Here is a 20,994-nt window from a genome sequence, read left to right as displayed (position 1 = left end):
TGATTTTGTTTAAGGGAACTGGTTTGTGGGAAGCCCAGCAGGGGAAGACTTGGGAATGGTAGTGCCCCTTGCATTGTTATTGTGTATAGATTTCTTCGTTGCTATGATGGATTTGGCTTTCTGGTGTCTGAATAAATGTTTTGGCTCTGTATTCCATGTGCAGAGTCTGTTGTATTTTGTGATTCTGAATTGTGCCAGGATATTCATGGCTTCCGTAGGCACCATAACTATCATGTAGGCACTACAATAAATAAATGCGATTTATCAGCATGGAAATAATAATTAAACCCATGGGAGCTGATGAAGTCACCAACAGAGAATGCTGAGAAAGAACAGCAGAGGAGAAATTTTCAGTCAGGGGACATGATGTGGATGATGAACCAGCAAAGGAAACTTAGAAAGGATGAGAACCAGGAGTGAGTTGTGTCCCAAAGGAGGACAGTAATCAGAAAGAGGGGATAGCCAACAGGTTCAAATGCAGTAGACAGGTTGAAATGGATGAATGTTGAAAAAGACTTTTAGATTTGGCAATTAAGAGATCATTGGTAACTTTGAAGAGAGCTGTTTCAACTGAGTGATAAGGTTGGAAGATACTGCAAATAGTTAAGGAGTAAGAAGTGTGGAAGTACTTCTAGCTTTTCCTAGGAATAATTTTTTATAGGAATTTTGCTGAGAAAGGGAAAAGAAATAAAGAATGGTAGTTTGAGGGGATGATGGAGTCTAGTGAAGGTTTTTGGTTTTTTTAAGAATAGGAAGACTTGGACATATTTGAAGACAGGTAAGGAACCATTAGAAAAGGAGTGGTTGACAATTAGAGAGGAAAAGAGGGATAATTGATATTAGAATGCATGCTCCTTGTGAATAGGGATTATTTCATTGTAGGCTCTTGTATCTCCAGCCTCTAGACCAATGTTTGGCACATAGCAATCATTTAACAGCAGACAGGGCGTTAGGCCTGAAGTCAAGAAGTCCTGGAATCAAATCCAGCCTCAGACGCTTATTCTAAACTGTGTAACCCTGGGCAAGCCACTCAATTTCCTCGACTGTAAAATAAATACAATAATAGCACCTATCTCCTAGGGTTGATGTGATGATATGAGATATTTGTAATATCCTTAGCAAAGTGCCTGGAACATATTAGTAGGTGCTAAATAAATACTTGTTTCATTAGTTGATATTGCAATCTGCTAGAGAAGAAGAGGGATTAAAGTCAAACAAAAGTCTTTGCTAAGGACTCTAATTCAAATCTTAAAATTCCAGGTCCATTACACTGTATCATACTGCTTCATGTTATGCTTTCTTCTTTCCTAATGATCATGACTACAATTCCTAACACAACGTCTCATAGGTAGTCAATAAATATTAGTTTATTGATTGATAGAACTAGAGTCTCATTCTCTGCTTTAAACTCTGTTCCGTTAGCAGAGTAGAGAAAGACCAATGAGAGCTAAAAAAAATCTGAAAACTTCATAGTAGAGCTGGGTCTTGATGAATACATACTATTTGTGTAGGTAGGGAAAAGCAGACCTCATTACTGAGGCACATTTATCCTGTACCCTGATCATCTACCTTATCACTTATCCGAACCTTCAAGCCTGACCATACTATGTCTGAAATACCCAGCTAAACTTTATTTTACTCGAATAGCTCATGAAATTTCACCTTTCTGGGAAATCCAGTCTTTCCTCACCATCTCATTCTCTGGAAGACTGCACATAACCAGAGAACATACTGACAACTTAATGACTCACTCTAAGAAAATACATTGGATAAATACATTTTCTAATGACTCTATCACCCTGATTACTTAGCCTTAGAGTTAACCTATAGGAGCAAACGCAGAATACCAGTTCCTTTATAAACTTCCCTGAAATGAACTGCAGTGTGACTCAGCAACCTTAATTTTCTCTTTCCTTTTTATCTTTAGGCCTTTATAAGATTTCTAGAAGCTCCTACTCAGCAAATCTTCCTCTGCAGAGTGTCAGTCCTTTGCCCTTTGCAAAATATCTGTTTTTCCTCCCAAACAAGGCCACAGCAATGGTAGATGCCTGCCTCAATACCACCCCAATTAGCTGTCTGGCTATTACTACTGATTTATTTGTCCAGAGAGATCTGTGACTGAATTCTCATAGGCCTAGGAAAGTTGCAAAAATAAAGTAGTAGTTCTCTCTCCCTCTCCCTCCCCTTCCCTTAATTTCCTCACCCCTTCTTTCTTCCTTCAATCCTTCCTCTTCCCTCTTTCCTTTCTCTCCTGCCTAAATCCCAACCCTCCTATACTTATTCCCTCTTTTCTCAGAATCTTTAACTTCTCCCTTTTCATGGGCTGCTTTTCCACAGTTTTCAATCATGTGCTGTTTTCCCGTGTCTTGGTGAAAATTTCACTTGATCTCAACTTATTTCCTAATATTTAATACACATCTCCCACTCTAATAAGGTCAGTCCATGAATGTCATGCTCATTTACTTTACTCTTCTATATCCCCAACAGAGACTACACTAGGATGTACTCAATAAATAACTTGTGTGGGTTTTTTTTTTTGTTTCGAAAAGTGGAAATAAATAACAGCCTATCTCTTGCACGTATTTTGAAGACACAGGAGTATGAGTGTAGAGGTAGGAATTACAGGATAAAAATTACCAGCTCTGCCCCACCTCTTACCCCTCTTTATTAAAGACCTCTTTTAGATTATTGCAGCCTCAGAAGAATTGGATGAGTTCTATGGCAAATTGACAGAGGCATAATGGGAGTGGAAAGAAATGTACTTACCTCTACCTAAATATTAGGGGATTCTGAATGACTTTCTGTTTTAAGACAACATTAGAAGGAAAAAAAAGCCCTTGACCTATGGGGCCAATTTGTTGTGCAAGCTAGATGTGGCTTTGGGCCTGATTAACAAAAGAGGGAAAAATATGCTGATTAGTTCTAGGCTTGATAACGTGTTCTTGGAGAAAGAAGAAATGCTAAACTCAGAAGAAGACGGCTCTAGTTTGGCAGAAAAATAGCCCAGTTGGTTGTTGTGCTTCTGGCTCAAAGAGGACCAAAATGATATCACTAGGTCGAGGTTAATGTATAGTGTGTCTGATCACACCAATATGAGCTTGAAAGGTTCTGCTGCACAGGTCGGCCACAAATAGTCGGTATGAACATTTGGAATAGAATCTCTAAATGTTCACATCTCACATTTCTTTTGAGCTAGTGAAATTCTGCTCTTCTCATAGAGCACAATGCTTTCTTTTATGTGGGTGGTTCTGTGTCTGTGCCTCTCATGTCTTATAATTGATTCCTAAGTTCTTCAGAGAGACCTTGAGAGGGTCTTTGTTATAATTTCTTCTGATCTCCATGTGAGCACTTTTTTTGTGTGAGTTCTCCATAAAATAATCTTTTAGGCAAATGTATGCTTGGCATTGAAACAACATGGCCAGCCCACTGGAGTTGGGCTCCCTGTGGTAGAATGTGAGTGCTTGGTAGTTCAATTCAAGAAAGGCCCTCAGTGTTCAGTACCTTATCTTGCCAGGTGATCTTCAGAATCCTCCTAAGACAATTGAAATTGAAGTGATTCAGTTTCCAGGCATGGCACTATTCAGGTTTACTATCCAGGTTTCACAAGCATACAACAATGAAGTCAGCACAACAGCTTTGTAGACCTCTGTAGAATGTAGCTTGGTATGCACCCTTCTGACTATTTTAATTTGCCTGGAATTCTTTGCATGTAAGAGCAGAAAATAATCAACGAAACAATATCTATAAGAGTTCATTATGCGATTTCTAAAAATGAGAGGATCCTTTTATTACTGATGATACGAGTCATTTTTTCCATTTCATCATCATTGCCAGAAAGTTCTATAGTTCTTTAGCCTTTTTGAATATTTTGAATTGAACAATCAGGAATAGCATGTGGAATTGTAGTGAAAGCTGAAAGTAGTAACTCCACCAAAGATCTTTGAAGAACAAGAGAAAATATTTACAGAGAAAAGTAAGAGGCTAGATGGTGCAATAGATAGAACTAGGGAGCTGGAGTAGGAAAGACCTAAGTTCAAATTTAGCCTTGGACACTTACTAGCTGTGTGACCCTGGCCATGTCACTTAACTTTTCTGTGCCTTACTTTCATCATCTGTAAAACAGGGATAAAAATAACACCTACCTCTCAGTGTAGTTGAGAGAATACAATGAGATGATAATTGTAAAGCATTCTGTAAAACTTAGTGTTATACAAGTGCTATTATTACTTTTCATAAATTTTTATTGCTATCTTATTTCTTACATCATCATACTTATTCTAAGTATCCCGCCATCATGCCCTCCCAGAACAACATCCCATATCCCTTTTTAAAAGGGAAATAAAATCAGAACTGATCAATACATTGAGAAAATCTGAAAACTCTGGATTATTTTCATTGTTTCTGATTCTCTATTTTCTAATCTGTTTGAATAATCTGTCTATTTTTCAACCAATACCAAATGATTTTGATGGGTGCTGTTTTATAATATAATTTGAAATTTGGAAGTGTTATTCCCCCTTCATCATTACTTCTCTTTATCATTTCCTTTGCTATTCTAGGTCTTTCTTTCATTTTTCCAAATGAATTTTATTATTATTTTGTCAAGTTCTATAAAGTGTCCCCTTGATAATTTCATGGATATAATATTAAAAGTATAAATCAACTTTGGTAGTGTTGTCATTGCTATTATACTGGCATGGCCTAGCCATGAACACTGAATATTCCTTTAGCTATCTAAGTTTTTTTTTAGTTCCTTAAGAAGCACTTTGTAAGTGATTCTATAAAAAATTTTTTGTGCTTTGACAAGTCAGTCTCCAGATATTTTACGCCTTTTGCAGTTATTTGGAATGGGATTTCCTTTCCTGATATTGCTTCCTGAATTTTGTTATTATTTTATAGAAATGCATTTGATTTTCAAAGTTCATTTTGCAGCTTGTAACTTTGCTGAAGCTTCTAATTGTCTCAATTAGTATCTTTGTGATTTCCTAGAATTTTCTAATATATCATCATATCATTAGCAAATAGGGATAGTTTTATCTTCTCTTTTTCCTATCTTTATGCTTTTAAATTCTTTTTCTTGTCTTTTGCCATTGCAAGTATTTCCATAACCACATCAAATAATAGTGAGGAAAGCAGGTACCCTGGCTCCACTACCACTTCATGCTATTGCTGTTTAGTGGTTTTTCAGTCATGTCCAACTCTTCATGATCCATTTATGTTTTTCTTGGCAAAGATACTGAAGTGATTTGCTGTTTCTACCTCCAGCTCATTTTACAGATGAGGAATTGAGGCAATTACGGGTAAATGACTTGCTAAGGTTTAGACATCTAGTAATTGTCTGAGTCCAGATCTGAACTCACGAAAATGAATGAGTATTCCTGACTCTAGGCCTGGGACTCTATTCAATGCACCACCTAATTCCTTTATTTATTGGGAAAAGTTCTAGTATATATATATATATCTCCATTGGTTATGCTTGCTTCTGGTTTTAGATAGGTCATTTTTTGTGATATTAAAAAAAGGTCCTTCTTTTGTAACGTTTTTAGTATAAATGAGTACCATACTTAGTCAAAGGCCTTTTCTGTAACCATTAAGATGATCATGTGATTTTGGATGGTTTGATGTTTAATATAATTATGCTGACTGTTTTCCTAATGTAGAACTATCCTTATATCCCTGGTGTAACTCTGTTTGGTCATAATGATGATTTCTATGATAAATCATTGTTTTCTGTTTGACAGGATTTTGTTTAAATTTTTTTGAGTCAATATTTATTAATAATATTGGCCTATGGTTTTCCTTCTGAGTTTTATCCTTCTCTAGACTAGGTATCAGTACCATATTTGTCTCATAAAAGGATTCTGGTAGGGTATATTTTCTGCTCATTTTTGAGAAAAATTTGGTAAGTGTGGGTATTAATGGCTCTAAAAAGTTTTCTCGAATTCTCTTCTGAATCAATCAGGACTATGAGGTTTTTCTTTGGTAGTTGTTGTTTTTTTTTTAACAGCTAAATCTATTTCCTTCCCTGGGAAAGGGTTAAGATCCCTACGTATCTTCTAATAGTTTAGGAATTTTATGTTTTTGAAGGTATTCCTCTGTTTCTTTTGTGATCTCAGTTTTGTTAACATATAACTATGCATAATACATTCAGAATATTGTGCTCATTTGCTATTTTATTCATTTGATTTTCTTCCCTTTGCTTTTCAATCAGATTGGCTAAAGATTTATTATCATTTTTATCAGTCTTTTCAAAGAACCAGCTTTTAATTTCATTTATTGTTTCTTTGGGTTTTTTGTTTTTACTTTATTTCTCCTCTAATTTTTGATATCTCCTATTTTGTGCTTATTTTAGGTTTTATTATTTGTTGAATTTCTAATTTTTAAAATGATGTATGTTCAGTTCATTAATCCTCTCTTTTTCTTTTTTGTTAATGTATGCTTGTAGAGAAATGAATGTTCCCCTGAGGACTACTTTAGCTGCAACCTAGAAATTTTGCTATGTTATTCCATCATTATTATTTTCTTTTATATAATTATTGCCCCCATAATTTGTTCTGTGACCCAATCATTATTAAGTTAAATCTCCATTTGGGTCCCATGTGTCTTCTGTTTGTCACCCCTAAACCAATTACTCTGTTTATTGTATTATCATTTGTAAAGGTCATATTAACCATTTCTGCCTTTTTACATTTGTAATATCTCTGTGCCCTGGTACATGGTCAATTTTCATTAACATTCCATGTAGTACTGAGAAATGTATATATATATATATATTCTTTTGCAGTTCCATTTAGAAGATGCCTTATGCCTTTTAACTCTAGTTTCAGCAATTTGTTAAGTTTCATATTTCCCCTTTTGTTTATCTTTCTGTTAGATTTATTCAAAACTGAGAGATGTATATTGAAGTCTTCAGACACAAATTTGTTAATCTCTATGTTTTCTTGTAGCCCAAGTAATGTTTCCTTTCTGAATTTAGATACTAAGGCATTTAGTATATATAAGGGTTTTTGGTTTTGTTTTGTTTTGACTGTTACTAGTTTGTTATCTGTGATTCCTTTCAGAATTGTAATTTTCTTGTTTATCTCCTTTTATTTTTTTGAATGTTCATTTTTGCCGTATCAGATAGCATGATTACAACTTTTGCTTTTTTGGTTTCTGGGTTGGTTTTTTTGTGGCTTCAACTTTTGCTTTTTTGGATTCACTTGATGCATAGTAGTTTTTTCCCCATCTTCTCAGTTTTACTTTGTATATATCTTTGTTTTTTAAATGTGCTTCTTTTAAGCAACAGATTATAGAGTTTTGTTTTCTTATCCAATCTGTCACTTTTTTCAATTTATTAGATTATTTAAATCCATTCACATTTAAAGTTATGAGTTAAGTTTATATTTTCTTCTATTCGTTTTTAACATTGTTTTTGTTTTCAAGTTATGATTATTTTTCCCCTCTTCTGCTATAAGCAAGTCCTATCTTCCTTCAGTTACTTTAATCTTTTTTAAAGTAACTGTTCTCTTTGACTCTCTTCTCTTCACCCCTGACTCTTACCCCTCATTTGTTACCCCTTTCCCTTTGGTGTTTTACTTATTAGTTACTTTTTCTTTTCTATTTTTATATAATTATTTCTTCTTTTATTTTCCTCTTAATCGAATAGACTCCTCCTTCCACCACTCCTACTCATTAGATTTTTTTAATTTCATTTTTTGTGCCCCACTCCAGGGAGGATCTTTCTCACTTTCTTCATTATCCATTCCCTCTTTCTCTACTCTAGATCCTCATTCTCTGGGTTCACAATTTGTTTTCCTCATGTAATCAAAACTTCCCAGGTAGCCATTCTGGGTTACCCCTCTGGGAATTTTCTGCCTCTGTTTTGTAGAGCTTTCCCTGCAAATTTCCCTTTTCCATTATGCCTCACTCCTAGAACAATGTCAATTCTTGCAGATGTCAGAGAGAACGCTGCTCCCATGCCCTCTCCTGCCCTCCACCACGTGTATCTTATTTTGCATCCTACCACTTATCTGTGCCCTCCTGGTTACTTTTTCCCTTTCAAAATATCCTTCCTGGGTCTATGCCTTCCCACTGATCAGGTTTAGGGGTGCAAGAACCCTAAATACTGAAGTTCAGGGTGGAGTTGTCTGGAAAGAATTAGAGGACTCAAGCAGTCTTTCAATCACACAGCAAAAAGTTTATTGTAATGCTAATATGGCAGGCAGAGCTCCTTTTAGGGGAATGTGCAATCTAAAGCTTATATAGAAAAAGTTCAGTGAGTGGTGTGCCAAGTGTGCTAATATACAGTTTCTGTACCTTGGACATAGGTGTCATTCACTATTGGCATGGCCTAGGGAGGAGAGGCTTCTAAGGGGTCTGTCCATCTATGTCTGTAACAAGATAGCCTCTGGAGTTGACATCTGTAGCTTGATGTCTGGATTGTATATGATAACTGCGGGAATAAGTACATGATAGGTCTGCCAATACAAGATAGTACTGTTCATACAAGGGAAATCCTACAGAGGCCAGCTTATATCTTGTAACAGGGAGAAATAGTTTGCCTCACTGGGCCCACTCATCAGTTATTTGATTCACCTACAGGCATGGTGTCTCGAGATTTGGTTCCTAATGTCTCAGGCCCTCCTGTTCACTGTTTTCTTCCCCAGACTTCTGCCTTCACCCCTGTCACCTAGTATAAATTTAAAAAGAAGTCTCTCAATGCTGCCATTCTGTTGCCACTGCTGTCTGCAGGACAATAAATGTTGGGGCATTTATTCACCCTTCCTGCATTTCTGTTGGCTGGGGTATTCAAGAAACAGTTTCTCCAGTTCTGGTTTTCTTTCTAAGAACATTTCAAATGTCACTTTCTTTTTGAAGGTCCATCTTTTTTCTTTTATGCCCACGCTTGGAGTTGCAGGGTAGGTCACCACTGGCTGCATCCTGAACTGCATTGCTAATTGGAACACAATATTCCACTCCTTCTGTACTTTTTGGAGGGTACTGAATCTTGTGTTATTCGAATTTCTTTTCATTTGTATTTGAAGACCTCTCTCCTGGATCTCTTGCAGAACTTATTGGTTCTGAATTAATTATGTCTAGGAGTTTACAGCCTTGGGATTTTTCTGAAGGCAATCTATGAATTCTTTCAAATGGTATTTTATTTTCTGCGTTTGGAAGTTCTGGACAATTCTCTTTTATTATTTCTTGCATTATGGTGTTCGGGTTTTTGTCTTACATTCTTCGGGGAAAACTTTGATCTTAGGTTGTCTTTAGGTACCCTTTCTTCAAGATCAATATGTTTTATTTGCATAATGAGCATATTTTCTTTTAAAGTTGCTGTTTTTTGCTTCTTTTCTTCAAGATTGTTTTTCATTTCTCTGGATTTTCAGACCTAATATTTTGTTTTCTCTTTTGTTTCTTTGGCGAAATTTGCCATTGCAGATTCCAGTTTTTCTATTCTGCCCATTATTTTTGCTGCGCAGGACATAAATTCTGCTCTCACAATTCTCATTTCTCTTTTGAACTGCTCAGGAACAGTGTGTTATGGTTTCATGTTGTCCTCACGTTCCACAGAGTCCTCTACCTCGTTAAGTGTTGGACCATTTTCTTTTGTTTTTGCAGCATTTATTCTAGATGCCTGAACTTGATTACTAGATCTTGTCATATTTCTTTCTGCTATTAATGTTTTTCCTGTTGATTTATCTGTTTAGGCTCCAGGGCCTTTGTGGGGTTTTTTCTTCCTGAGATCTTTGCTAATTTCAGTCTTTTTTGCCCCTCTTTCCCCTTTTATTGCTCACTTTCTGATTCCCTCTTCTCTGTTAGTACTTTCCTTGGGGGCTGGATCTCAAAGCATCTTAGATTCCTTCCACACTGGGAAAGTCATAATTCTAGCCTAGCTTTCTACTCCAAGTGACTTTTGGGTGGACAGATCTGGTCTCATCTGTATCCTGAAGTATTTCCCTTAAGCTTGATGAAGTACTACACCCGTGTACACACACACACACACACACACACACACACACACACACACACACACGCATGCACACTTCTGCCCCTGTGTCCTGTTCTGCTGTTCCTCAGTTTTCTGGCCTGCCACCAATAGTTCAGAACCTTGATGCACTCACTGTATAGGGATGATTTCTTTGGTTGGGTCTCTGCAGCACTGGGAGGAGGGTTGTGGTGGGGTGTGGTGTAGAGTTGTCATCAAGCCCAGACATATGTCCTGAGCTTTTTCCTGTACTTCTGCTCTCCTGCAGAGATCTTTTGCAGCACAGACTTCTGCCTCCTGAGGTGCTGACTATCTGTTATATTCCAAGTAAACTTCCGCAGCCTGGATCTCCACGGCACTGCTTTGAAAGAGGGAGAAGAGACCTCCGTGTGGGACTGGGTTTAGTTGCAAACTACGTGTTGGGTCCTTGGGAGGGCTAGTGCAGCCTTGCACAGAAGGCAGGGCAGAGGTTGGTGAATGACCTCAAAGTAAATGTCAGCTCATGGGTGGTTTTGTTTTAAACCTTCTTTTGGATTCTGGGTATCCTAGCTCATGGAGATAACTGAAGTAGCTTTATCTTTGTTACATCATTCCTAATTTTGGAGAGGTTTGAGAGACTGTGGGGACCAGAGAAAATGTCTAGTCCTCCATCTTGTTGGTCATATGTCTCCCCCAAAACGCTGCTGACTATTATTATTAATGAGAACCAAGGTCAGGAAAACTGTAAAATTTATTGATATTTTATTATTTCTCTAAGTTGGGAGACTAGAGGTAATGAGTAAAATAAAATGACGTTGGCCAAATTCTTTTGGATGGAAATCAGCAAGGTCCTTAATCCTAGATTATGTGATTCTGAGAGTCATTGGTAGTAGTACGCGTAGGTGGACTGGTAGACTGAAAATATAAGGAAGAGGGAGAAAAGGGAGAGGAAAAGAGAAAGATTAGGACATGAGGAATGGGGTGGTAGAGTAAGACACAGATGAGAAGAAGAAAAGGAGAAGAAAGAAGATGAGGAGGAAAAGAAGAAAGAAGTGCAGCTGAATACGGAGGAGAGAAGAAAAGATAAGCGAGCACTTCTTACAGTTATAGGAGTGGTAGAATAATACTAGCAACTCTATTAGGTTTAACAGGCTATTTAACTCTGCTCCAGAGGGAGGAAAATGCCTCTGTCTCAGACAAAAGTCATATTTTTTAAACATTCAATGGAACCGCTAGCATATTATAAACCCTCAATAAATATTAAATCAGCAATCTGAAAATAAACACAGGCTTATTTGCCCAGGGCCGAAATTAAAACAAAGCATGGCTATATGACATTAAACACCATCAGAACCATTCACTATTAGTATGCAGATTAGGTTTAATAAAAATCAGGTATTGGCCTCAAGAAAAATTTTTTCTTTTTGTACTATTTTTAAGGTTTTAGTGATGCTTTATGCTTTCACATCATATTCATTTCCAAATATACCCCTCATCCACACCCATATAATGTATAATGAGAATCATCTATGGAGCACACTTAGAGATGTGTGTTGGCTGAGCACTTGGGTATGACAGAGATGATGATGTCCCTGGCTGCTTCTGTACATGTGGTATTATATATATATATATATACACACACACATATAGTAAATCACTAACTCTTGTGACCTTGGGCAAGTCACTTAACCCCAATTGCCTCATCCTGGGTCATTTTCAGTCATTTTGATGGATATCTGGTCACTGGATTCAGACAGCTCTGGAGGAGAAGTGAGGCTGGTGACCTGCATAGCCTTCCCTCACTCAACACAACGTCAAGTGCAAGTCATGTCATTATTTCTCTGATGGCATGGTCTTCTTCAGCAACGAAGGGCGAACACACACATAGTAAATATCTGAGTAAGGATTTGAAACTTAGGTCTTCCTGATTCTAAGCCTAGTGTCCTATTTCCTGAACCATGCTGCCTTGAATCCACTCCTTTTTAAAAAATTATTATTTATTTTTAACATTCATTTTTTAAAAAAAAATTTGAGTTCCAAATTCTCTCCCTCCCTTGAGTCCCTCCCCTACTCATTGAGAAGGCAAGCAACATGATATCAATTATAAATGTGATATCATGCAAAGCATATTTCCATATTAGCCATGTTGCCAAAAAAAGCAAGAAAAATTTTAAAAAGCCTTGCATCCACTTTTAACACCAATGTAAATGTGTCACCAGTGTGGGTGTCCTTGTGAAGGGTAAAGTTGGCTAGCTGGTATTAAATCCTTTTCTGTTCCTTCCTTGCTATTAGGTAGGGAGAGAGCTGAATCCTTCCCAGGCCTTTCCTATCATCTCCCCAGGGAGGTCTTTTCTCTGCCTTCTCCTCCCTACCCCATTTCTCCCCAGAGATCTAATCAACCACACCCAGTTAAAACAATTAGCCCTTTTTTTAGCTTAGGGGCAATAAAAGGCCAGTGGGCACGTGACCCTCTGTTCTGCTGTTTTGCAGTCTTCCAGGAAGAGAATGATTCTATGAGGCCGAAGTAAAGAGAATGTACTCAGGAAGGTGGGAGGATGGCCAGTGCAAAGTCTCAACGACCAGAGAAAGTGTGCCATAGGTGATAAACAGAGAAAAGCCTTGTTCGGCTAGATCACAGAATGTGGAAAGAGATGTGTTGTATAATGAAGCTGGAAAAACAGGTGATTGTATGGTTGAGTAGGTCTGTCTTCTGGAAAAATTATAGAGAAATTTGGCTTTGCCAACCAACCCTGTCCCCTGTCTTGTTCTCCTCCCTCCCTATATCTCCCCAACTTCCTGAACCATGTCCTATTTCTGGAGGGTAGTTAAACTCTACTCATGTCTCATATCTCCAACTATCTTTCTGACATCTTAAATTGGATATCCAGTAGATATCTTATGCTCAATACAGCATATCCAAAACAGAACTCATCAATTTTCTTGCCCCCTTCCAAACTTCCCTATTGTCAAAGAAATATAGCCCCCAGGTTCTCAATTTAGGTATCATCTTCAACTCCTCTATGTCTTACTTTCCCATATCCAGTCTATTGCCAAGGTTTGTCAGCTTTATCTTTGCAACATCTTTCCAATAAACCTCCACAATTATGATACTGCTATAGTGCCCTGATAAACGCCTTCTCCTTATGCTTGGTCTATTGAAATAGCCTACTGGTTAGTCTCCCTACACAAGTATCTCCACCTCCAATCCATCCTTCATTCAGCCATCAGAGTGATTTTCCTAAAGTGAGGATTCTTCCATGTCACCCCTTTACTCAGTAAACTCCGGTAGCTCCCTATCACCTTCAGGATCAAATACAAATCCTCAATTTGGGTTATAGAGCCCTTCATAAACTAGTCTCCTGCCTCTTCCTTGTACCTTTTCAATCTTTTACACCCTACATTGTTCCTCCATCCTCCTCCCAAACTCTTTGATACAGTTATCTGAATAAGACACTTCCATCTCTTGACTCCTGGCATTTTCTCCATACCTGAATCTCTCCCTCTTCATCTCTGCCTCCTGGTTTCTCTGGCTTCCTTCATGTTCCAGCTAAAATCCCACCTTCTACTGGAAGCTTTTCCCAATTCCTCTTAATTCTAGGGGCTTCCTTGTGTTGACTCTTTCCTTTTTGTCCGTTAAATAGCTGCTTTGTACTTGTTTGCATCTTATTTCCTCTAGATTGTGAGCTCCATGAGGGCTGTATGGAGTATTCAGGGAGGACCAGCATCTCCGGTATGTGAGGTTTTGAACCACTTCAGGGCTGCTTATCTACCTTTGATGTTCAGCCTGTCACCTAGCTCTTACCTGTAGCTCCAAGAAGCTGTAGCATGCCCATCAACCACACCCTGCTAAAACCATCTTGGCATCTTGGGTTAAACCAGGTTGAGGGTAACCTACAGGCCTCAAACCCAGAAGGGAGTTAGAGGGATGTCTACCCCAAGCATATGATGAGAACAATTTGTTCTAATGGATTGTGAAGTTGGTTGAAGTAGGTACTATGGAGTACTTAGACTTTGGCCAGACATCAAAGACACCAAGGTCATTATTTCATCCCAGGTTCTTGGCAGTCATCCCAACATTTGTCTTGCCACTGGACTTTGATGACTCTGGAGGAAAGGGGAGGCTGATGATTTTGTGCAACTCTGCCTCACTTAAATCCAATTCACTGGAGATATCATCAGTCTTCCTTGAAAAGGAAAAACTAACAAAAAATCCTGAAGAGCAGAAACTGGCTTTTGCCCTTTTTTTATTCCTAATGTCCTTGGCATTGCATGGGTATTTAATAAATGCTTATTGACTGAATGTCTAATTCCTATAAGGTATTAGTTGATTATGATTTAAAGGTTTGACCTCTTTATAGGGAGTTCCTGAAGAACAAAAAGCCTTTGAGATTAGAAAGAATAGTAGACTTTCAGCAGTCATAATAGTTTGTGGGGGAGATTTTTTTGTGTCTGGGAAAGTATCTGTGACTACTACTATGGCAAACTTTGAATATGTAACTTAAAATAAAATGCAATAAATTCTGTTCATATCTACAGAAGAGCTGAGCTAATGAACTCCCAACTGCTAAATCCAAAGGACTTGTATTAGTTAACTTTCTCCTTGACCTTTCTGCAGCATTTATTATTAAATATCCCTTCCTCTCAATATTCTTTCCTTCCTTCAATTCTGTAACACTAAAGTCTCAGATTCCACTACTACCTGACAGCTACTTTCCAGTCTTCCTTACTAGTTTCTCATCTTACTCAAGCAATGTACATGTCCTTTAAGATTCTGCTCTAGGTCTTTCCCTCTTTTGGACCTTGTTCTGCTTGAGGGTCTCATCCACACATGAATGATTCTTTTTTTTTTTTAATTTTCCTTATTTTACATATGAATGATTCTTAAAACTATTTCATATGAATCCAGCTCTCCATCTTGAAATAGTTTTTTACTTAGATGCTGTGAGGGAAATGATTTATTATATTGTTTGGGAAAAATCATTATGCTGTTTAAATCTAAACTTAAGTGATTAAAGGTGTTTCATATCCAGAATATTGCCTGAGTTCCTTTAGGTCCTGGATCCATTCAAAGCATTTTTGTTTTGGGCCCCCCACACCAGGTCTTGTTTTGGGTCCACCCAAGCTTATGTTTGAATTCTTCTGTCTTTTGCTGTTCAGTCATTCATTTGTGGTGTCTAACTCTTCATGACCTAGTGGACTCTAGCATATACTTGGCAATTCTTAGTAAGGCTACTGGAGGGGTTTGCCATTTCCTTCTTCTTCAGTGTATTAAGGCAAACAGACATTAAGTGACTTGTTAAAGATCAAACAGCTTGTGAGTGTCTGAGGCCAGCTTTAAACTCAGGTCTTTCTGGCTCCATGTCCGGCACTCTATCCACTGAGCTGCCCCTTGTCTTTTGGCTCTGCCCAAATTTTATTGATCATTTACAATTATTCATATCTTTCCCAACTGACCTTGCTTTCAAGTTACCCTCTTGCAATCAAGTTGTGGTTCTGTGGTCCTTGTTCCAGTACCCTTGTCTAAATCCTACATAATGTAAACCTTACGGAGAGCCTGGACTAGCAGGAGCCAAACCTCCTTTCTTCCATCCTCTCCTCCACCAAGTAACCTAAAATGTAGTCTAAAACATTTCTTTCTAAAACTATTTCAGACAATAATGCCATGTTGTCACCAAAAACATTTATCAAACTGAACTCATCATCTCCTCCCCCAATATTTGCCTCTCTTTTTAAACATCTCTATTTCTATCCTCTTAGTTAACCAGCCTAGAAACCTCAGATTCATTTTCCTCCTTCTTGTCCTACTCTATCCTACTGTCATGGCTGGAAGAGCTCCTTCCCCTACCCCTGTCCCCCAATTACTCCTCTTAAAATTATTTTATTTCTTCAATGTTGAGGTCAGGTGCCATCTCTTCATATCCTACCTCCCATTTCTCATCCAATAAGTGATTTTTTTGTAATCCCCTTATACTATTTTGTTTAAACTTCTCCCATACATTCATCATATTATAACATTATTATGTTTATTTTGTGTTTGTCTCATCTTGCATCGACTTGTTCAGTCATTTTAGTTGTATCTGACACTTCGTAACTCCATTTGGGGGGTTTTCTTGGCAAAGATACCGAAGTGTTTTGCCATTTTCATCTCTAGCTCATTTTACAGATGAGGAAACTGAAGCAAACAGGGTTGAGTGATTTACACAGTCACTCAGCTATTAAGTGTCTGAGGCCAAATTTGAACTCATGTCTTCCTCACCCCAGGCCCAACACTCTATCCACGGTGCCACCTACCTGTGCCTAGTCCCCTTCTAGACTACAATATCCTTGAGGATAGGGACTATGTCTCACTTCATATTTGTATAGCTTGTCCCTAATATAGTGCATAGTACATTGAATTGTATATGTGATGGGTTGATAGGACCTGGACCCTAAAAGGAAAAGACTATGTCTTTGAAAGCAACCCAGTCCCTGAATTTTCCCAAATACCTGGCCCACCCCAGCCCACCTAGATCACCTTATTGGCTTACTTGACATTCTTTTCACAGTAGTCCTTGGCCCACTTCAGACTACTTGCAAACAGGGACCTCTACTTAATCCCATTTAGATCATCTAATTAACCTACCTGATATTCCTTTCACTATTTGCACCTGGCCCACTCCAGACTCCTTAATCCCATTCAGATCCTTTGACTGTCTTTTTTATATATAAGCATCAGCACCATCCTCATCAAATTGCAGGTTCACTAGGAACCCTGCCTGCTACTACAGGTGTTACAATAAACGTTTTTATTTAACTGGAAGGTTTGAGTTCATGAATTCATCCCAGGAGGTGCTGCCCTATACCCTGCCATTTTGGGGTTCCCAGCAACCCCAAACCACATCATTTGTACATAGTACATGTTTGCTGCTTGTTGGAATGGATTATTGAACTCTCCTCTTTTTTTGAGTTATCACTACAGCCTCTTTCTCATATCTACAAAAATAATGCAAGAATTCTTTCAACAGTGAAATCACAGATTAAATCAAGGACAACTAAGGAAGACATGAATCAGTGCTCAAATGAATCATGTGTTGATTGTCTTTTGGATTTTCTCCATGCACTGAAATAGCCTTGCTGATCTTTTGTTGTTGTTACCCACAACAGCACTGTGTCAACACTATCAGTTTGTATTTACAAGACAGTAAAATATACTCTATGAAAGATTCTATTTATTTCAAATTGGGAGTGGATACTGAAAAACTCAGAATTAATTTCTTCAGATTGTAGGCAATAGTATGTTCAACAAACATTTATGAAGTACTTATGTGCAGTATAATGCAGTGTGACTTTTTCTGGTTTTAGAGGATGAGGTGGTTCTCTGTGCTAAGGCTAACCCCTTCCTCTTCTGCCTTTGATCCCATTTTACCTTTCTCCTTGGGAAATAATTCCATTATCTAATTTTACTCTCACCACTCTCTAGTAAGTAGTTCCTTCTTCTCTGCTTATAGACATTTGCAAGCCTCTCCATTCTAAACATTTTTCTCCCTTGATAATGCTACCTCCTCAAATTATGGTATTGTATCTCTTGGAAAGTAGCCTCTACCAGCTTCCCTTATTTTCTCACTACCCATTTATTTCTTAATTTCCTGTAGTCTGGCTCCTGTCCCCACCTCTTTAATGAAGCTGCTTTACGCAAGGTAACCAATAAATTATTTTTAGATTGAACATGTGACTTCACTGGTATTGGGAATACCAAAAAAGTAAGCTATACCAATGAAGGGACAACATATAAGTGCTCTGTCTAGGATCCTGAGAGATTAAGTGATTTAGGGGCTACTCAGCCAACATGTGTATATATCAGAAGCAGATCTCAAGTTTGTGGCTGACTCTCTAGCCATTACATTATATTACCTCAAATTAGTTACTTCAAAATTTTTCTCAAATTTTTCTCCTTGACAGGTTGCTACAAGATTTGATACTACTGATCATCTTGTCCTTTTGTTTTTGTTTTTTGGAGGCAATCTGGATTAAGTGACTTGCCCAGGGTCATATAGCTATTGTGTGTCTGAGGGCAGATCTTGAATGCAGGTCCTCCTGACTCCAGGACTGGTTGTTCCATCTATTTCTATACTCAGTTTCCCCTCTTGTCCTTGACAACTCTCCCCACCCCTATCCGCCTTGGCTTCTGTGTCCACTTTTTCTTGTTTCTTCTGTGTACTTGGTTTTCGCTGATCTACCTCTAATACTCTGTCCTTGCCTTTCTCTCTCTCTACATTTTCTCCCTCATCAATTTTCATTGAAGGCTTCAATTATTTCTATGCGGAGGATTCCCAGATCAAATGAGATAACATTAATAAAGTGCTACATACCTGCTAGCTATTGTTATTATTATTATTAAATCTATCAGAGAACTTCAATATTGCATCTTCAATACCACCAGATATCACTTCAAAGTCTCATCTACATTTGAAAATCACTGTAGACAAAACGGAACCCACCTTTTACCCCAAGCCTTCTCCTTTGCCCACTTAGCCTGTTTCTGGTCACCAAAAACTTCCGAGGCAAATTTGATTCTTCTGTCTTCCTCCAATCGTAAATCCCTGAGAATAAGGACTCTGTTGTTTTTCATCTTTGTATCACTGAAGGCTCGAACAATACTTTTCCCCAGTAGGTAGGTCATAGGATCAAAAGATCATGGGTGGAAAAAAAAATCATAAGATATAGACTTGGTTAAGGACCTTAAAGGTCATTTAGTCCAGACCCCTCACAGATGAGCAAGCTCAGGAGCAGAAGGGGGGAAAAGTGGTTTTGCCCAAGATCACACAGGTGATTAGGTGGCTGAGCTTTTATTCAAATTAAGGTTGTTTCGATTCCAAATCCAGCATATTTCCCACTTTATCAAGGCTGACTCAAGTTTGTTAAACTCAATAAAATTGCTAGATGCAGGGAAAGATACAAAAATAATGACACAGGTCCCTGCTCTGGAAGAGTTTAAGAGCTAGTAAAGTTGATAAGATATATGTGCTTCAATAACTATTACAAATTAGAATATAGTAAGTCTATAAAAAAAGAACAAAAGTATGTCCATTGCGGGGGGTGGGGTCATAAAATCCTTAGCAAGGCTCGGATAGGATGGATTAAAGTCAAGACAGCTATACCTGTAAAAGACGAACGTTTTGATTTATTGCAGGGGCTGCAGAAGGGTCATGTTAACGTTTGGTAGTTTGGTGCCTTTACGTAGACACCAGGGCGCTTCTCGGAATCACGGTGGGCTAAAGTCCCCCAAAACGACATTTCCCCCTCCTGGCTACCGTGCAGTCAGGTGCGGATCTTCCTCCAAACGATTAGAAAAGAGGAAACCCAGGCGGTTTACACCGAGATCCGATCAGATAACACTTCCCCCTTTAAGAAGTCGCCACAATTTGGCTAGCAAAGTGAGTTTTTTGAGCCAGTTTCAAGCACAACGCATAACTTGAGCCTGGGGCAGAAGAGCGAAGAAGAAAGGTCACCCCAGGGTCCGCCTGGGAGGCACCGAGGGGATCCCTCCCCTCCTCCCGCTCCGGGCCTGCCAGTCCGACCCCTCCAGTTTTACAGAGGAAGGGACTGAGAGGGACTTGCCCCAAGCCAGCCACTCCCGCAGCCTGGTCCCGGCTCCAGACGCAGCGCTCTGCCCGCAGGGCTCAGCCCCACCAGGCGAAGGGAAGGAAGATCAGTGGGCAGTTTGGGCTGGAGCGCTTTCCCCGGAAGACGAGTGATGGGACTGAACTCGAATCGGGCCACAATAAACTTCCTCCCATCCCCTCACTCCCGATGCACATCCCCACAGTGGGGCAGGGGGGAATGATTAGCAGTTTGGAACCGAGACATCCTCAAGGGACTCTCCTCTAGCCCACCGCCGAGCGCAACTTCCCAGCCCAACAGCCAAGCCTAATTTGGATTACTTTCATTCCCCCTCCTCCAGTCGTCCTCTAGGTCCATCCGGGTGCTTCGTGGGGGGTGGGGGTGGGGAGAAACTGGGGTTTCTGACGTCACTGGGGGAGGGAGGAAGTTGGAAGCTGCACGCGACCCCTCCGAGGGGGAGCGGAGGGAGTGGCGGGGAGACCCTTCACGCCCATCGGAGAAACCATAATTGAAGGGGGTGATTTCTATTATTAATTTCTTCATTTCCAAAGCCTTTACCTCATGATAGAAACTTAATTTACAAGATATCTTCATTATAGTAAATTATTCATACTGTCTCTATTTTAATTTTGTCCTTATAATGCTCTTATCCCGAACATCTCCCCTCATTCTTGTCTTCCTCCCCCTTTTCTTTGGAGCGAGTGGTACACGCCGGCGAGATGCGCAGCCGCGGCGGCCTCGGGGCGGCACCGCGGAGGGGCGGGTGACGCAGCGACCGTCGCTGCCATTTTAAGTTGTTTGTTCTTGCTCTTTCCCTCAAACGCGTTACTGCCCCGGTCCGGGAGGCGCTTGACGCCGCCGCCGCTTCCGCAACCACCGGTGGGGGTGGGAAAAAAAATCCGAGGCTGTACCACCGTCGACGCCTACCATCCGCTGCTGCTTCAGCCTTTTTTTTTCCTCCCCCATCCTCTTCAGCCTCGTTCTTCTTTTCCTGAGAGTCCGGAGCCCGCTCGTTGGGGGGAAGAGAGAAGCGAGAGCCGATGCTCGGACAGGAATAACTTAATTCTTGGGGCTCACTCGGCTGACGGACCTCAGTGCAGGGTCCCCTCCCCTCCCCTCCCCCACCGCCAGCGCCATTCCCACCCCCCTCTCTCCTTCTCCTCCTCTTCCCTCTCGTCTTCCTCCTTTTCTCTCCCTGCCTCCTCCCCAGTCGCAGCCACCGCCTCCTCCTCAGCTGCCGCCCGGGGTGCCGAGCTAGACTATGGGTCCCAGGTGGGGGCTGAGCGGCGGCAGCAGCGCGGGCGGCCCGGTCACAGTGCGCACTGCAGCAGGGATGGAGGGGCTCAGTTGGCTGGTGGTTTTCTCTTGACATGGCTCCTGCCCGTGCTGCTAGCAGCGCCCCCGCCGCCGCCGCCTCTTCCGCCGCCGCCGCCACCGCTCCGCCC

General features: G+C 39.9%; 2 long non-coding RNA genes across 2 annotated transcripts in view; both read right to left on the bottom strand.

Annotated features, from left to right (window-relative positions):
- The window catches only part of LOC140500914 (uncharacterized), a 50,320-nt gene extending 31,735 nt beyond the window's left edge, over positions 1-18,585 (bottom strand). The window contains exon 1 of the long non-coding RNA XR_011965973.1: positions 18,427-18,585. This is a non-coding gene — a long non-coding RNA (uncharacterized lncRNA). The remainder of the gene's footprint in view (positions 1-18,426) is intronic.
- Positions 18,586-18,758: 173 nt separating this feature from the next.
- LOC140500913 (uncharacterized) lies at positions 18,759-19,958 on the bottom strand. The gene is made up of 2 exons (XR_011965972.1): positions 19,870-19,958; positions 18,759-19,406 (listed from the first exon to the last, which is right to left on the bottom strand). It is a non-coding gene; the product is annotated as an uncharacterized lncRNA (long non-coding RNA).
- Between the last annotated feature and the right edge of the window lie 1,036 nt (positions 19,959-20,994).

This window comes from Notamacropus eugenii, chromosome 4 (assembly GCF_028372415.1).
Source record: "Notamacropus eugenii isolate mMacEug1 chromosome 4, mMacEug1.pri_v2, whole genome shotgun sequence".
NCBI classification, from domain to species: domain Eukaryota; kingdom Metazoa; phylum Chordata; class Mammalia; order Diprotodontia; family Macropodidae; genus Notamacropus; species Notamacropus eugenii.
The sequence above is the reverse complement of the archived record's forward strand: the minus strand, read 5'-3'. Positions and strand labels throughout refer to the sequence as shown.